Below are 16,171 nucleotides of genomic sequence, written 5' to 3'. Positions count from 1 at the left end.
GGTTCCACTGGAGGCACAGTTTCACATCGGGACAGTGCTGTTTAAAGCTAGCTGCATCTCCTCCTGAAAGGCAGGCACTGTGCCTCCAGCAGACAGGGAAATATTCAGCCTTGACTTGGGAATACTGTTCCCAACATTCCAACTTTCATGAAGGTTAGGGGTGGTTTGCAGCAGACGATGGCAGGAGGACAAATATTCTGTTTCCCTTGGGTCTAGAGAGGATGAAGGAGCTGGACAAAGCCAGCTGAAGTCAGAAGTCAAGCTCTGGGTGCCTGAATGCAATGCCATGTTATGTTTAGTGAACTCATACAAGGAGTTCAATGCATATCCCAAAACTAAAGCCACCAACAGCAACACCAATAGGGCTTCATGAAGAGGCACTGGAGTGGAATGAAGTCCTAGACTATTGATCCAGATTCAACTGCCACCATGTCAACTTGGAAATTGAAATTCAAGTAATTAGATAAATGTGAAATTGGAAAATTTTATAGTTTCAGTAACCATCACCATGGAACTATTGTACTGTCATAATAATCCCTTCGATCACTAAAGTCCTTTGGGAGTTGACATTTGGGAGCCTACAGAGAAGTCATCACCCTGACACACTGGTGCCAAGAAAACAACCTCTCCCTCAGTGTCGCAAAAACAAAGGAGCTGATTGTGGACTACAGGAGGAATGGAGACAGGCTCACCCGTATTGACATCAATAGATCTGGGGTTGAGAGGGTGAACAGCTTCAAGTTCCCCATACACGTCACTCATGTGGTCTGTACATACTGGCTGTGTGCTGAATAAAGCACACCAACACCTCTTTCACCTCAGATGGTTGGAGAAGTTTGGCATGAGTCCCCAAATCCTAAGGACTTTTTACAGGGGCACAACTGAGAGCATCTTGACTGGCTGCATTACTGCCTGGTATTGGAACTGTACTTCCCTCAATCGCAGGACCCTACAGGGAGGGGTGCAGACAGCCCAGCATGTCTGTAGATGTGAGCTTCCCACTATTCAGGACATTTACAAAGACAGGTGTGTGAAAAGGGCCCAAAGGATCATTGGAGACCTGAGTGACCCCAACCACAAACTGTTCCAGCTGCTACCATCTGGAAAATGGTACCACAGCATTAAAGCCAGGACCAACAGGCTCCAAAACAGCTTCTTCCACCAGGCCATCAGACTGATTAATTCTCACTGACACAATTGTATTTCTAAGCTATATTGACTGTTTTGTTGTATATCTTATTGTACATACTATTTATTACAAATTACTATAATTTGCACATTCAGACGGAGGCATAATGTAAAAATTTTTACTCCTCTTGAGTGTGAAGGATGTAAGAAATAAAGTCAATTCAATTCAATTCAGTTTATTTACCAATCCTTACACATTCTGCTCTGTATATGATCTACCACTGCTGTTGACTCTTAGCTGTCTCTTCCACTCCGGGACAATTCAATGTCAAACTTGACAACAATATTCCCATCCTGTGAGCTCATTTAAAAATTGAACATGAGTATATGACTCAGCAAAGTCATTACAGTTCTCTTGCATGGCAAAGTCATTGACAGCAGCAGCATACCACTGGTGACACCACGTATGACTGCAATAACCATCGTGGGCTTCGGTGAGAATTTGGACCTATTGACACTGGTACTCATACCCAGTCCATTCCCTAGGTTCAGCAAAGTCCAGCATCAAGCACGTCCCTATTCCGTTCTCCGTTAGTTTTGCCTCAGGATCACTATGGGTTGGCTCTGCTGATGTATGCCATACATAATTCCTAGAAAGGGTGTGCTGAAACTGGAGAGGCTTCAAAGGGTTCACGAAAATGATTCCAGGACTGATTGGCTAGTCATATGAAGAAAGTTTGATGGCTCTGGGCCTGTACTCACTGGAATTTTGAAGAATGAAGGGTAACTACATTAGACCCTATCGAATGGTAAAAGGCCTTGATAGAGTAGATGTAGAGAGGATGGTTCCTGTGAGGGGGAGAGCGTAAGACAAGAGGACACAGCCTCTCTTCACACTGCGTGTTTGACAGTCCACTTTTGTTTTTAATAGGTTCTGTTGGGGTTTGTTTCATGGCTGCCTGTTGGGAGATGAATCTCAAGTATAAAGTGTACATACTTCGATAATAAAATGTACTTTGCACTTTGAACTTCATGGACTTTTTAAACAAAGTATTTTGAACTTTTTGAACATTGAGCTTCATAGCTCAGCCCTTAAGTGTGCATTTAACTGATTGCATGGATTGCCAAACTGGATCCACTTCGTATTCATAGTAGTCAACCGTGGGCAGCGCAGATGAACCTTGAGGCAAAGAACCTCCACAGATAGTGCAAGGGACAAAAGCCCAGTGAACTGTAGAAATAAGCAGAGGAACACTTACCTTAAAGCTCTCCAGCTTTTCTTTAAACGCAGGACTGTAAATCACACTGAAATATAAAACAACATCTAAATAAGTGGAGAAACATATCAGAGAGTAAGTATAGCCAAGCTTTTCTTGGCAAGACACATTGGAGCCTCTTCATTAAGTTTAATGAGATTTGGTCAATTTTTGTCGCGTCCCTGTGAACTGTCTTGGGTCATATTAGTACACCAAAGTAGCTGCATTAATGCCAGGTTTTGTTATTTGTATTTTGGAAAAACAGTTTTGACATTTTCTGCTTTCCTGTTTCTTTCTTGGTCAAAAATTCTTTACTGCCATTTCATTGCTTGGCCCTAATCTGTGGTGAAATGTAGATACAGAGAAGGGTGATGAAGTGATGGTTAGCAAACCCAGACTTCCGGATTTTTCCTAACACCCTGGGGTTACCATTCCAGGAATGATGCAACCTTTTTCTCTCTCTAGGGTTCCACAATAAGATCTGAGCCTCACTGGAGAAATTAGCTGTTTATTGGCCAGAGAGCGTTCTGTAAAATTCTACTGGCTAGAAGTGATTTTAGGGTTGATGCTGATGACTGGTGGTAAGGAAAGCAGAGATCTTGGAGGTTGTTGAGGAATCAAGGGTGAATGCAATGTATGCGATGAGTAGAGAAGCCAGCAAAAAACAACCAGCATGGAATAAAGCCTTACAAGAGACTTGGGATCCGAAATTTATGGGTGTTCCCCAGATGTGGTCAGGAGGGATTAGATGATCACTGGTGGTGATCATAACAAACAAGCAAGAAAATATACAAACAGAATTAGGCCATTCGGCACTTCGGACCTGCCCCACCATTCAATATGATCATGGATGATGTGCCTCAGGCCCAGTTCCTCAGGGCCCTCAGTACCCCGACCATTCAAAAGTGTGTGCTCTTTCTCTCTGAATATTCTCAATACCCTACCATTGAAAATCCACGGGGATGCTCAATTCCAGAGATTCCAAAGGAAACTGACAGTTTGTGAAGGAGACGTCGTCAGTGATCCCACTGAAGAGAGGGGATGGGTTTGGATCAAGCTTTCTGATTGTGTTGGAAAAGTCAGAAAATCAGGGTGCCAGTGTGCTCATGGGGCAAATAAGGGGTGAACTGGTGCAGCAAGAACTTGTTATTTGGACTTGGAGGAAATACTCCATCCAAATCTATCAAATATGTCAGTAAAACTATTTTTCTTCAATCCAGCCCTTTTTGGCCCCGTGCTACTCTAACAGTGAACACTAACACAACAAAAGTTAAAAAAAATAATTGGACCTTTCTCCTTAAAGTACCCTAGTTTCTGACGTACAAAAAAGCTGGATTAACTCAGCTGGTCAACGTTGACGAAGGGTCTCGACCTGAAACATTGACTGCTTCTTTCAACAGATGCTGCCCGACCTGCTGAGTTAATCAAGCTTTTTTGTACGTCTTGATTTGACCACAGCATCTACAGTGTACTTTGTGTTTACCCTAGTTTCTGAAATTGGTCTCATTCCTTGCCCCATCTCTGGAAACTGGAAGGAATAGGGCAGTCCAGGTTCAGTATATCTTTTCGTTTTTGCTTCTCATCCCACCCAAGCCCTTCAGGGGTTAAATAATCAAAGTACATATACATCACCATATACAAGCTTGAGATTCATTGTCTTGTAGGCATACTTAGCAAATCTATAGACTAGTAACCATACCATAATCAATAAGAGGCTGCACGATCTTGGGTGTTTTTCCAGATTGCAAAAAAACAACAAAATGTGCAAATGCAAAAATAAATAAATAAATAAATAAATAGATAGATAGATAGATAGATAGATAAATGGATGGATGGATGAATGAATGAATGAATGAATGAATGAATAAATAAATAAATAAATAAATAAATGAATAAATAGATAGATAGATATGATTAATTAATTAATTAGCAATAAAGATTGAAAACATGAGATGTAAGTGAGTACACAGGTTGTGGGAACATTTCAATGTTGCAGCAAGGGAAGATGAGTGAAGTTATCCCCCTTGCGATCAAGAGCCTGATGATTCAGGGGTAGTAACTGTTCCTGAACCTAGTCGTGTGGGTCCTGAGGCACCTATACCTCCTTCCTGAAGGTAGCAGTGAGAAGAGAGATTGACCTGGGTGGTTGGAGTCCCTGACGATGGATGTTACTTTCCTGCAATGTTTCATGTAGATGTGCTCGATGTTTGGGATGGCTGTACCCTTGCTGAATGTGCCATATCCACTACTTTTTGGAGTCTTTTACCCTCTCTTCTCCAACCCTCCCTCATCAAAATCTTTATGACTTTTGAACTAGTGCAGTAACCTCACCCTGAAATATAATGGTAAATGTGTTTTCAATGAGAAGACAGAGGCTTAAAAAGAACATAATGATGCTACAAATCATTAAAGACACAGGCATCATACAATCGATGTAATTAGATTAGCTTTATTTGTCAAATGTATATTGAAACATTGAAATATACTGTGAAATGTGTCGTTTGCGCTTAATCAGATCAGCAAGGATTTTACTGGGCACTTGCGGGCTGAAAGTGAGAATGGATTTGTAATCACTTAATATGGACATCTTTAGAACAGGAGGTATGGAATAAACATTTTATAGTCCAAAGAAGGGAGGTGAATGGAATTTGAGAAAATGAAAAAAAGTTTTTCACCTGAAAGATAAAGAATCTCTCAAGGAAAATGTATAGTTGACGCTCACCAGAAAAATACTATGAGACAGCAGAGAGGACTTGATTGTGAGAATTTCCAAGTTTTCCATGGATTTCTACTTTGTCCCAGGAAAGGAATCAATTGGGATGGGTAGGAAATCTGTTGGAAGAGGAGGTATGGAGAAAACATTGTTGGAGGTGAGAGGCTTGCTGAGCAGGGGTTGAGCTATCTGAAATGGAAGAAGTGGCCACCTATGGTTTTCCCTTAACTTGAAGGAATCAAAATAATAGATGGTTTTAGATACAAACAATCTGCAACACACACAACTTCCTGCCGAAGGATCTCGGCTCAAAGCGTCAACTGTACTTTTTTCTCCATAGATGCTGCCCAACCTGCTGAGTTTCTCCCGTGTTTTGGATGGTTTCAGATACGTCAATTTTGGATTGCATTTGCAGAGACTGACCATCACAACATTTCAAATTTATTATAAAGGATTGTGTCATTTCAGAAAGGAAAGGAGATCCACTTCACAGCATTTGAAATGCAATCAGAGTGCAAATGGGACTAGTACAGAGCCAGCAAACTCAGCACAAGCCTTCCTGAGGAACAAGTAATTTCTCTCTAGAGCTGTGTCATTTCCTAAAGGGAGATAGAGTTGCCTAATAGCCGCTGATCCAGAATTTGGTTTCAATATTCATTTAGGTTTCAAGTCAAAGTCAAGTCAAACCATATTTATTATCAAAGTATGTGTACTTCATAAAAACCTTGAGACTCCTCTCCTTACAGGCAGCTATTAAACAAAGAAATCCAATAGAACCCGTTAAAACGAAAGAAGACCATCAACCATCCAATGCGCAGAGAGAAAAAAAGAAAAAAAAGTGCAAACAATAAAAGTAAGCAAATAACATTCAGAACTGAAGTTCACCAAAGTGAGTTCACACTGTGATAGTTGCAGATCACAATGATAGTCCGGTGCAGAGATGGGTAATCCTCGTGGAGCACCGATTTGAACTGGCCCACGCCTCGCCTTGGGCCCTGACATCCTATCCTTTTCAATCTGGCCTGGTGCTTAAATTGTTCAGACCTTGCTCTCGGACTCCCTGTCAATTCGATATATTCCTGGGCCGGTGCCCCATCACAGCAATTCAGCCAGTAACCAACTTTTCCAATTCAACCTGGCGCGGAAATTGATCAAACCTTGGGCTTTTCCTCACTCTCAGGCTCAGGTCTGGGCCCCGCCACCTCAACAAAACATCACCTCCGCTCTCCTCACCTCAGTTCTGCCGAATCAAATTGCCTCCAAGTCTGCTCCAGAAATGGCCAAACGTTCACTCATTCCCCACTCTCCGGCCCGGATCCCAAGGCCTTGACACACCACGCCGTAGCCGTCCTGCACCTTCAAAACTTCAGCTCCCTCTGCAAAAATGCCAGGTTGTACAGGCACCTCAAAAGCTCAACTCCAACGAAGTTATAGTCTATTGTTTGCAATTATCATTTAGCAGAAAAAGGGTGATTCAAATAAAGTATTTAATTGTTTTCTTTGTTTTATTTGCCATCAGCATGCAGTCACTGTGCTTCCCCAACACCATCTTAAACAGGTTTGATTCTTTTGTTAGAGGTACCACAGAAGAACTAGTTTTACAACATACACTTACTGCTTCATTTGTAATCTTCTGGTGCTTCCTGTCCATTTTTCGATATGGTATTGTTACATAGATAAGGCATAAATGCACAGAATTCAATTTTATTTAAATTATATACATAGACAGATTGCATGTATATAAAGTGACACTGGGTAATGGAGAATCTGTGAATGAAGTGAGAAAATGATAAAATAGTGGTGGTGGGGTGGGTTAATTGTGGAGGTGTTGATCAGCCTGACAGCTTAGGGGAAGTAACTGTTTTCGGTCTGGTGGCCCTGGCGTGGATGCTGTGTAGCCTCTTCCCTGATGGAGTAGGACAGTCTCTTTTTTCTTTTTTTTTTGTACGTGTACAGTTCGCTGTCTATTGCACACTGGTTGTCTGCCCTGGGAGTGCGGACTGAATTATTGAGCATGCCCACAAGAAAATGAATCTCAGGGCTGTATATGGTGACATATGAGTACTTCGATAATAATTTTGCTCTGAACTTTGAACTTTTGAACAGGGTGGGTGAGAATCATTTATGACATTGCAGGCCTTTTTCCTGCACCTAAAAGGGGTGATTGATAAGTTAGTGGCCTAAGGTAGAAGGAGTCAAGTTTAGAAAACCTAGCACATTTATTTTTCAACATAGTCCCCTCCTACATTCACACACTTAGTCCAGCGGTCGTGGAGCATACGGATCCCTTCTTTGTAGAAGTCAGTGTCTTGGACCTCCAGAAGTGGTCCACAGCATGGGGTGATTGATAAGTTTGTGGCCTACGGTGGAAGGAGATGAGTTATACAGCTCTCGTTACATGCACATGCACTTCAACTCTTTGAGTGATTACGCAGAAAGTTTGAAGTTAATAATAACTCATCTACTTTAGGCCATGAACTTATCAATCACCCCTGCTGTGGACCACTTCTGGAGGTCCAAGAGGCCGACTTCTACAAAGAAGGATCCGTATGCTCCACGACCACTGGACTAAGTGTGTAAATATAGGAGGACTACTGTATGTTGAAAAATAAATGTGCTAGGTTTTCTAAAATTGACTCCCTCTACCTTCGGCCACTAACTTATCAATCACCCCTCATATCTGTATATATGTCTATGATGGCAGGTAGGCTGGTGATAATATTAATTATACCATTAGTGGTATTCTTCCAGTGGAAATAGTTCATGTCCCTAAGACGTTCAGAGGAGTATGGATACTGCTGCTCAGTAGCGCATGAGCTGAGAACCGACTCAGAGGTTTGGACCAGGAACATATGTTTGAATACCACAATGGTAGCCGGGTTCTTTTAATTCAAGTCATTTACTGATTAGTACCAGCAATTTAAAATTAAATAAAGCTGCAGATGCTGGAAATCTGAAGAAGTGCCATTAGCCTGAAACATTAACTCTGTTTCTCTTTCCAAAGATACTACCTGGTCCGTTGGATGTTTCTGGTATTGTTCTACTTTTGCTTTAATAGCAGTAATTACGGTCACAAAATGACCAGATTGTCATAAAAAAACATCTGGTTCACTAAAGTGAAGTTTTAAAAAAATTTATTAGGAGGTGCAACAGATACGTCTTTGGAATGTGGAAGAAATTGATGGCATTGCAAGTGACATCCATGGAGAAACACAATTTGAAAAATGCATGTTAAATAGACTTCAGTAAAGAGAAGCAATCTTACATATACAACTGACTCTCATGTCTTTCAATAATTGTTTGAAACAAACCAGTAGCATTTGCCTTATATCTAGTTTTCCATGATCCAGTGACCTTTTATGAAGACTTTGTAGCCAAAATCGAAGTACTTTCAATTTGATTACCATGAGCTCACAGTTTCTGAACATGGTACTGAAGAATGATGGAAATGCCAGACAACATTCGGGTGTAGCATTATTTATTTATTTATTTAGTTAATTATTGAGATAAAGCACAGAGTAGGCCCTTCTGCCCTTCAAAGCACACCACCCAGCAATTCCCAATTTAACCCTAGCCTAATCACAGGATAATTTACAATGACCAATCAACCTACCAACCAGCATGTCTTTGGACTGTGGGAGGGATCTGGAGCACTCAGAAGAAATCCACACAGTCACAGGGAGAACGTACAAACTTTTTACAGGCAGCGGCGGGAATTGAACCCGGCTTGCCGGTATGGTAAAGTATTGTGAGAACCATTACACTGACATGTAGCCTGTCAGCGGGATTTATTCCCACTTTCAATACATGGTTAATTTTGCCCAATGATACAAATCCACAGAGCAATATTTCACCATTGGCATTGAGTTTCAATTAATTTCCAACTTTTATTATAGGTTGGAAAATGATTGGATATGTAGTTTAATGGAAAGAACTTTTAAAACTCTCTGTTCTTGGTGCAAAATTTCTCAGTCAGTCCACAATGAGTCTACATAAACAGCAAGCACACAGATGACTGAAAATCACTTTGAAAATGACATTTAACATTCTTGTGGAATGTATAAATCAAAAACTGACTTCCTTTAGATCAGTGTCATTTAAAGTTTGCTCTGATCTTGAAATAAGAGTCACATATCTTTTCACTCACACTAGATGTATTACAAGAAAACAGATATAAGCTTGATGGATCAAAAGGCTTATTGATTACTGGGCAAAAACGCAAGGCAATCAACTTTAGGAAGACTTCCTGAATGACACATAGCAAGCAGATTCCCAGCTATGTCACCTAATTAAAGATGGCGATGACAAGGAACACTTAAAACCCACACCAGGACTGTTCTAAAAATATTATTCATCACAGTAGTGCACAAGTGATTTGATATTCATTACTTTTAATGGATGAAAATGAAGGAGAAAAATATATTCCTTCTCAGTGTAAATATCAAGCTCCCCTGTGTACACTTCCAGCCTGATCTTGCTATCAAATGCCGAAAAAACAAACTCTAAGAACTTTAAATTAGAAATATGCATGGCATCATGAAGGATCCCACCCACCCTGCTCATGGACTGTTTGTCCCACTGCCATCGGGGAGGAGGCTACAGAGTATTCACACTAGGACCTCCAGACTCAAAATCTGTTACATTTTGTGAGCAGTAAGGCTGATCGACACCTCCACCCAGTAATCCACCCTTCCACATCTCCCCACCACCACTACGCCACTGCTTTGTCATTTCTTGCCAGAGTCACTGTGTGTGCAGACTCTCTTGTGCCTAGCATCACCTTACGTAGATACAAACAATCAGAATCAGAATCAGGTTTAATATCACCAGCATACGTCATGAAATTTGTTGACTTTGCGGCAGCAGTACAATGCAATACAATGCAAAATAATAGAGAGGGAAAAGCCCTGACTTACAGTAAGTTTGCATATATATAAAATAGTTAAGGAAGTAGTGCAAACAATTAAAAAAGTAGAGAGATAGTGTTCATGGGCTCAATGCCCATTCAGAAATCAGAAGACAGAGGGGAAGAAGCTGTTCTTGAATTGTTGAGTGTGTGCTTTCAGACCTTTGTACCTCCTTCCTGATGGTGGCAATGAGAACAAGGCATGACCTAGGCCATATATGTCAAACTCAAGGCCCGCGGGCCAAATCCGGCCCGTGGTGGAATTATCTTTGGCCCGCGAGATAATATCTAATTACTATTAAAGCTGGCCCCAGTATTCGAAGCATCTATGGCGTATGATATGGCTAATGCTGAATTTATTCAGGTACCAGGTTTTCAGGGTTTTTAGTGTTTATTCGGTTTCCCTGGTTTATTTCCTGAATATCATTAATGAATAATTTTTTTCTCTATTAGAGCTGGCCCGCCGGTACATTGCATGCACCACTAATACTACAAATCCCACAATGCACTGCCAGTGCATTGCTCGCGCTTGCCTTACGTCTACATTTGTGTTTGCTAATGCTTGATTTCAAACGGTTTATTAATGGAAAAGGTATGGCTTCCAAAACAAAGCCAAAATAGCATCGTTTCTTTCTCGTTGCCTACTTTCTTGTAATCTACATCTGTAAGTTAAAACCAATCATAAAAAGAATGCTTGCTAGGCAATCTGCTTCATAAAAAATGAAATTCGTAAAGTGAAACAATTTTAGATATAGCAGAGACTGAGACTCATGAAAGCAGGTTGAAAAAATGAAGGCAACGAAAGCTGAGGGAGCACGCGCGCGTGCACAACTGATCCGGCCCGCATGAAGTCACATTTTTCTCAATCCGGCCCATGACCTAAAATGAGTTTGACACCCCTGACCTAGGCAATGGAGGACCTTAATGATGGATGCCACCTTTCTGAGGCACTGCTCTTGGATTCTATGGAGTCTCGGGCCCATGATGGAGCTGACTAAGTTATTTTGATCCTGTGCAGTAGCTCGCCTCCACTCCCCCCCCCCCAGATCAGGCGGTGATGCAACCAGTTAGAATGCTCTCCACGGTACATCTGTAGAAATTTGTGAGACAATCTACACATACGAACTACCTTATGCATTTTTATTTATTGTGTTATTCACCCTACTGTGTTTTTCTTTTGTGCTACACCAGTACCAATTATTTTGTTCCCCTGTACACTTGTGTGCTGGATATGACAGTAAACTGTCTTGAATATTCGTGACAGCTATGCTGGGAGCAGTCTTAGTAATGATAGTAACTCGGAGTTTGTTCTGTCTCAACCATACACAGCATTATAGTCTTGGTGCAATATAACCTCAGCTGAGAAGGGTCCATCTTGAAATGAGTTTTGATATTACTGTGTCCAGTTCTGGTCGCCTCACTATAGGAAGGATTTGGAAGCATTGGAAAGGGTACAGAGGAGATTTAATAGGATGCTGCCTGGTTTAGAAAGTATGGATTATGATCAGAGATTAAGGGAGCTAGGGCTTTACTCTCTGGAGAGAAGGAGGATGAGAGGAGACATGATAGAGGTGTACAAGATATTAAGAGGAATAGACAGAGTGGACAGCCAGCGCCTCTTCCCCAGGGCACCACTGCTCAATACAAGAGGACATGGCTTTAAGGTGAGGAGTGGAAAGTTCAAGGGGGATATTAGTGGAAGGTTTTTCACTCAGAGAGTTGTTGGAGCATGGAATGCTCTGCCTGAGTCAGTGGTGGAGGCAGACACAGTAGTGAAATTTAAGAGACTACTAGACAAGTATATGGAGGAACTTAAGGTGGGGGGGGGGGGTTATATGGGAGGCAGTGTTTAAGGGTCGGCACAACATTGTGGGCCAAAGAGCCTCTACTGTGTTGTATTGTTTTATGTTCTATGTTCTATATTTGTGCAACAAAACTTGGGACATGGTTCTATGCAGATACATTGCACGATGGCAGGTCCTTCCAGCTCACGAGCCCGCACAACTCAATTACACCCATCTGACCAAATAAACTACTAACCCATACGTCTTTGGAAAGTGGTCACATGGAAAACGTACAAACTATTTTACTGACAGTGGCAGGAATTGAACACATGTCCCTGGCACTGTAATGATATCAGGCTGCTGTGCCACTCCAACCTAGTTCTGAAATTTGAATTTGAATTTATTTAAATCTTACATCCGTCCCGCAATGTGAGGGAGTAAAAATCTTTGCATTATGACTCTATTGCAACGTACATACCTGTGAATTTAAAAGTCTACTGGCTTGGAGAAAGAAGCTGTCCCATAGCCTGTTGCTCCTGGCTTTAATGCTGTGGTACCATTTGCCAGAGAGAAGCAGCTGAAACAGTTTATGGTTGGGGTGACTGGCGTCCCTGATGATCTTCCAGGCTTTTTTTCTGCACCTGCTACTGTAAATGTCCTCAGTGGAGGGAAGTTCACATCCACTGGGCTGTCCGTACCTCTCTCGGCAGTGCCCAGCAATTAAGGTTGGTGCAGTTCCCGTATCAAGCGGTGGTACAGTCAGTCAGGATGCTCTTGATGGTGACCCTGTAGAAGGTCTTGAGGATTTGGGGGCTCATGCCGAACTTCTTCAGTCGCCTGAGGTGGAAGAGACACTGTTATGCCTTTTTTGCCCCACCGTTGGCGTGAATAGTCCAGGTGAGGACAGTCCAATGAAAGGTCTGAGCCCGTAGTGTCAACTATTTACTTTTTTTCCATAGATATTGCCTGGTCTGCTGAGTTGCTCAGGCATTTTGTGTGTGTTGTCTAAAGTGTAAAGTTTACTGACCAACTTGGTGGAGTTAATATGTCTGTGAATGCTCTCGGTCATCCAGGTCATTTTATATCAAGCAGTAGTAAGTCAAGGCAACTGGACTTGCTGTGCTGTCTAGAAGCCGTTTTGCCACTCATCCGAGAGATTTCTTCAATATACAATGACCAGGATGACTGAAAACCTTTGTAGACATATTGCTATGCACTTTGGAGAGATCACCCTCAAAACTGAACTGAAGAAGCCTCTCAGTGAGTGGCGAAATGTCTTCTAGACAGCACAGCAAGTCCAATTTGCCTTGATTTCCTACTGCCTGATCTTTGATGGAGCTAAGTTAAAGATGTCTTTTTAACAATCGGTTCCAAAGTAGATCACAGTTCTTGGAAATCTGGAGCAAAACACCATAAAAAAGTGCTGGAGGAATGCAGGAGGCATCTATAAAAGGAAATGAACAGCCGATGTTTTGGGCTGAGACCCTTCATCAGGACAGGAAAGGCTGAGGACAGAAGCCAGAATAAAAGAGTGTGTGTGTGTGGGGGGGGGGGGGGAGCAGGAAGAATATAAGGAACAAGCAGACCAGAGAGAACTAAAGCTAAAGTGTTGATATTTTGTAATGGATAAGGGATATAGGAGAACCAGTCAGAGTAATATTGGGAATGGCCAAGGTCACAACACAGGCAGGTGCACATTTGCTGTCCTCTATGTGGCATCATCAGTACAGAGTTTTGACTGAATATCAGATCATATCTGTACCAGTCAATCAATGTAACGTCACCTGTTTTGCAAATCTGTCCATGTGAAGTTCCAAACATTCTTAGTGCTTTGTTATTTGTACTAAGAACAATGGCTCTATCCATTCCTACTTCCTGATGAGATACAGACAGTTGATCTTGTCATAAAAAGCTTCCAGATCTCATGGTACAGATGAGATATCCACAGACATCTAAACCACAAACTGATTTTCAAATTTCTTTTCAAACAAAGTAGGAATCCTCTTCAAAGTCTACTCAGCTTTTTAAATTTATTTATTTAGCAATCCAGCATGGAGTAGGGCATTGCAGTTCTTCAAGCCATGTTGCCCCAGCAACCCCTAACAAACCCAATTAATCCTAACCTAATCACGGGACAATTTGCAATGACCAATTAACCTACTCAGTCTTCGGACAGTGGGAGGAAACCGGAGCATCCGGGGGAAACGCACACATTCCATGGGGAGGATGTTCAGAGACTCCTTACAGAATGGTACTGGAATTGAACTCTGAACTCCAGAGGCGTAGTTGCATTGTGGTAATCACTACACTACCATGTTGCAGTAATCGGTGCTTTCATTCCACAGATAGGATGAAATAAAAAGTTAAAAATAAGGATTGGTTAAATCAACTTGAGGTTGAGCCAAGTTGTCATTTGCCTTTGGGAACAATGAGTTTAATAGTTCACATTTGGCTTTTACTTGAGGAGAGGCCAGTGAATCACCAAAAAAAGGAAGTGTTTTTGCTATTAATGCCGACAGACATATTTCCCCCGCCTATAATGAGTACTCCCTCTTTCCTAATCTTTCATTGCAGCAAAGTGAAACAGTATCAGATCTTATTTTAAAAAATGATGTAAAACAGGATTACCTTTAATGTTAATAGCTGAGCCAAAAGTCATATTATTTTGCAATAATGGCTCTTATTAGTAGATTCAATTTGAAAGTCAGTTTTTTTCCATTTTTATTGAACTATACAGGATTGCTTATCTGTGGAACATCCAGTGATAAACTCATCCCACATGTTAATAGGTAAAGTTATATATATTTATAAAGATTAAAATATCCTCTTTAAAATTAAACCACCAAAATGAAGTCAAATTATTGTTAAATACATTATTTCCTTCCCACTTCCACTGGCAAATGAGCAAGGCCACATCCAGATGAGTTGTCACTCAATGACATGATTCTAGGCCAACAAAGCAATAGAGTAAAAGGACAAAATTTTCGTGGATCCCTGGTATAAGAAACTTGAAAAACTTTTGAAAAGATGCAAGCTGTGGATCTTATCACCTTAGGATTGTTAAAACTAACTGTAAACATACTTTAGATTATTTGGTGATAGATCTCACCTAGAAATTTATCAGCCCTGTGTTAAAAATAAACATGTTATGATGTTGAATGTTGCATTATTGCAGAGTAATGCACATGTTTCTTGGTGTTTTAGCATCACTTAAGTCACTTATACTTCTCAGAGAAGGAGGACTTATCAGGCTTTGTTTCCATGTGGTCTTATAGAAGGAAAATGGATCAGCCATGATGAAATGGTGGAACAGACTTGATGAACCAAATATCCTAATTCTGCTCCTATCTCTTACGGCCTTACAAGGCAGTCCTCACTGACACTGACTGAAGGCAGCCTGTCCTAGATTAGAGGAATGTGTATATTCATGGGGAGGAGGGAACAGGCCTTATTTTGCTGTGGTTGCTTTGACACTTTGTGTATTTTGTTCTGTTGTGTTCTGGGTTGTTGTACCAAATATAGTGGGCATGCTATATGTTGGCACTGGAATGCACGGTGACACTTACCACTGTCCTCAGCGCGTCCTTGGGTGTGTTGGTTATTAACATAAATGATGTATTTTACTGTATGTTTCAGTGCACGTGCGATAAACAAATCTGTATCCAAATCTGGAACAGTAACCTCATAAAACCACAAACGCACGTTCACATGCATGGCTAAATGCTCTCACAATTTAAGTTCAGATCTCTCCGACTCTCTGGTGATAGGATCACTCCAGCATGCATTTCCCAATAGTGACCCATATCATAGTTTGCTGATGATTATGATGCAATCATTTTGATTACATACTGATTAGATATTGATGCTCTCTGCTCCAGAATTCACCCATTTCTCAATCAGCCCACAAAGGCAGGCTTATGGCCAATGGGATTTGGCGTCATTGCATTATGACGCCCTCCCCTCCCATGGCATCTTTCTGCCAACACTCTCATTCGAGGGTCGCCATGGTCAATTCACCTGTCAACATGTCTCCTTAGGGTTATGTCATCTACCACCCTTCCAAGCTCATTCTCAGTAAACTTCGGACCACGTTGCTGCCCCAAGAAATCACTGGTGCTACCATCTCCAAGTTTAAAAGTTAAAGTACATAAATATTATCATATACAACCCTGAGATTCATTTTCTAATGGCATATACAATAAATACATAATAGAATAATAACCATAAATGAATCAATGAAAGACCGCACCAACTTGGGTGTTCAACCAGTGTGCAAAAGACAACAACCTGTGCAAACATAAAAAGAAAGAAATAATAGTAATAATAAATTAATAAGCAATAAATATTGAGAACATGAGATGCAGAGTCCTTGAAAGTGAGTCCA

General features: G+C 41.2%; 1 long non-coding RNA gene across 3 annotated transcripts in view; it reads right to left on the bottom strand.

Moving 5' to 3' along the window:
- Positions 1–16,171, bottom strand: part of LOC132377738 (uncharacterized) — a 134,193-nt gene that overhangs the window by 6,561 nt on the left and 111,461 nt on the right. For all 3 annotated transcript variants that reach the window (XR_009506750.1, XR_009506752.1, XR_009506751.1), the window contains exons 7-8: positions 12,266–12,624; positions 2,388–2,433 (exon numbers count right to left, since the gene is read on the bottom strand). This is a non-coding gene — a long non-coding RNA (uncharacterized LOC132377738). The remainder of the gene's footprint in view (positions 1–2,387; positions 2,434–12,265; positions 12,625–16,171) is intronic.

Source organism: Hypanus sabinus, chromosome 19, assembly GCF_030144855.1.
Source record: "Hypanus sabinus isolate sHypSab1 chromosome 19, sHypSab1.hap1, whole genome shotgun sequence".
Classification (NCBI taxonomy): Eukaryota; Metazoa; Chordata; class Chondrichthyes; order Myliobatiformes; family Dasyatidae; genus Hypanus; species Hypanus sabinus.
Note: the sequence above shows the minus strand (reverse complement) of the source record. Positions and strands in the feature narration are given on the sequence as shown.